Here is a 2,558-nt window from a genome sequence, read left to right as displayed (position 1 = left end):
GGGATAATAATGACTACCTCAGAGGGTTATTCTGAGGCTTGAGTGAGGAGAAGGTGTGACTTAGGCCCCACGAGAGGCCCTGTAAAGCGTGAGCTGAAGTGGCCCTCCAGGTGTTCTCTGGATATGAGTCAGGTGCCTGCCAGGGACCTCAGCCTGACACCAACACCCAAAACAGACCACAAGGGAGAAAGTGTCAGGCCGGGGGTGAGTAGGACAAACTTTCCCTGAGGGTTGGAAAGGGTTCTGGGAGGGCTCCCTGGAAGAGGTGATGTGTGCACCAAAGGAAAATCAGTCCTATTGAGTGATCAGAGCTGCCACCTGCAGCCAGAACTTCCATTTAGAACCAGGACAGAAGACTTCCTGCAGGAGGCAAGGTCAGGCTGACTCCACGCTCCCAGAGAGGATGCCGCCAGAACATCTCAGGGATCTCTGCCCACCCCCTCTGTCACATGACAGATGCATTTCATTCATTCATTTGATTAATGAGCATCGGCTATGTGCCAGGCACTGGTCTCAGTACTGGAGACGTGTCAGCGAACAAAACAAATCCCTTGCGCCTTCTCACGAAGATGGTGCCAAAGGCGAAGAAGGAAGCCCCTGCGCCTCCCAAAGTGGAAGCCAAAGCAAAGGCTTTGAAGGCCAAGAAAGCAGCGTTGAAAGGCGTCTGTCCACAGCCACACACTAAAAAGATCCGGACGTCACCCACCTTCCAACGGCCCAAAACACTGCGGCTCAGGAGGCAGCCCAGATAGCCTCGGAAGGGCGCCCCCTGGGAGAAAAGAGCTTGACCACTATGCCATCAGAGCACATTCCCCCTCACCACCAAGTCAGCCATGAAGAAAACAGAAGACAACAACACACCGGTGTTCATTGTGGACGTCAAAACCAACAAGCACCAGATTAAACAGGCTGTGAAGAAGCTCTGTGACACTGACGTGACTAAGGTCAACACCCTGACCAGGCCCGATGGAGAGAAGAAGGCATATGTTCGACTGGTTCCTGACTATGATGCTTTGGATGTTGCCAACAAAATTGGGATCGTCAAAACTGAGTCCAGCTGGCTAATTCTAAACATAAAATTTTTCACTATTGAAACAAAAACAAATCCCTTGCTCTCAGAGCTGACATTCTGGTGGAGAATAGAGGGAAACAAGACAATAAGTCAGAAAATAAGGATATTTCAGGTGGTGAGTGGTAAAAGGGTAAATACAGCAGAGTGAGGAGAATAGAGAATGAACGGGGCATGAGTGCAATCAGGGAAGCTGTGAAGGGCAAACTTTTGAGTGAGATCTGTAGGAAACGAGGGTGCAGACTTTGCAGATATCGGATCTCGGGAAGGACGTTCCAGGCAGGGGGAATACCTAGTGCAGGAGTGCTGGTAGGCAGAGTGTACAACATCAAGGGATTCCAGGGAGGCAGTGAGGTCGGAGGGCATTGTGTGGCCGTAATGAGCCTGGCAGGACTCCTGCATTACCCCAGGGAGCGGGGAGCCCTGGAAGAGCTTCTCAGAGGAGCAGTGGGCTTGGCTTTGGCTGCCTGGGAGCAGAGACTGGAGCAGGGCAAGGCAGAAACAGGGAGATGGCCAGGGGGCCATTGCAGAGGTGACCGTGGCTCAGCAGGGTGGAGGCAGCAGAGGGAGAGAGGAGGTCGGATTCTGGCTGTGCTCAAAGGTAGAGCCAAGAGGAACTTCTGATGAGCTAGACTCTGCGCCCCCAAAGCCCTCCTGGGGCTGCAGGACCGCAAGGCTCCCTGTGGCCTCACCAAACACCCCTTGGAAGCCTCCTCATTCCGCAGGTGATTGGGGAAATTAGACCTTAAATGCTTCGTTTTTGTTTTTTTTTGTTTTTTTCCAGAAATAAAACCAAATGTAATCACTGTAAGAAAAGCTCCACCCCAAGGGCGCTGCTCCCTCCGGTGGAGGCAGGGGTTAGACAGATTTGCAGGACTGTGCTGGCTCCCCGTTTAGATGCTTTCCATAAATTAATTACAGAGGCAAAGCGGAGAGCGAGGCCCTGGGGCGGGTCCGGGGCTGCCCTTCCCTCTTCCCTGATAGCTGGGCTGAAGCCAGTGCTGCCCTGGCCTGCGGGCTCTGGGAAGCTGCTGGGACTCCTGATTTCTGCCCAAAGTTCGCTGATCTCAGTCCCTGCGGGCTAAGCATCGTCATCACGGGAGAGGACTTGGGAGAACACGGGGGCTTTGGTCTTTCTCCTGAGCGCAGTGGGGAGCCAGGGAAGCTGGCAGGCAGGGAAGGGACAGGACCAGATTTGCTTTTTAGAGGGGACCCTCTGGCAACTCCAGGAGACTGGATTGGAGGAGAGGAGGCTGGAGGCCAGGAGGTCAGGTGGGGCCTCTCTGGAGGGATGGAGAGAAGGGAAGCGGGGTCAAGTAAAGGGACAGGAGTTCCCACTAATACAGATCCATCTCCCTGGGCTGCCAACTAGTGGCCCTACCCTTTGGGCCCAAGCCTGATGCCCATCTCGCCTGGGGCCCCTGAGCTCTTGTTGGCAGAGCCTCTTGGGGCCCAGGTCAGGCCAGTGACTCATTTCTGAACGGTTTTG

The 2,558-nt window shown here is 54.2% G+C and overlaps 1 pseudogene; it reads left to right on the top strand.

Annotated features, from left to right (window-relative positions):
- Positions 1-569: 569 nt before the first annotated feature.
- On the top strand, positions 570-1,065 carry LOC133098350 (large ribosomal subunit protein uL23-like; annotated as a pseudogene).
- Positions 1,066-2,558: the final 1,493 nt, after the last annotated feature.

The sequence above is a fragment of the Eubalaena glacialis genome, chromosome 9, assembly GCF_028564815.1.
Source record: "Eubalaena glacialis isolate mEubGla1 chromosome 9, mEubGla1.1.hap2.+ XY, whole genome shotgun sequence".
Taxonomy (NCBI): Eukaryota; Metazoa; Chordata; class Mammalia; order Artiodactyla; family Balaenidae; genus Eubalaena; species Eubalaena glacialis.
Note: the sequence above shows the minus strand (reverse complement) of the source record. Positions and strands in the feature narration are given on the sequence as shown.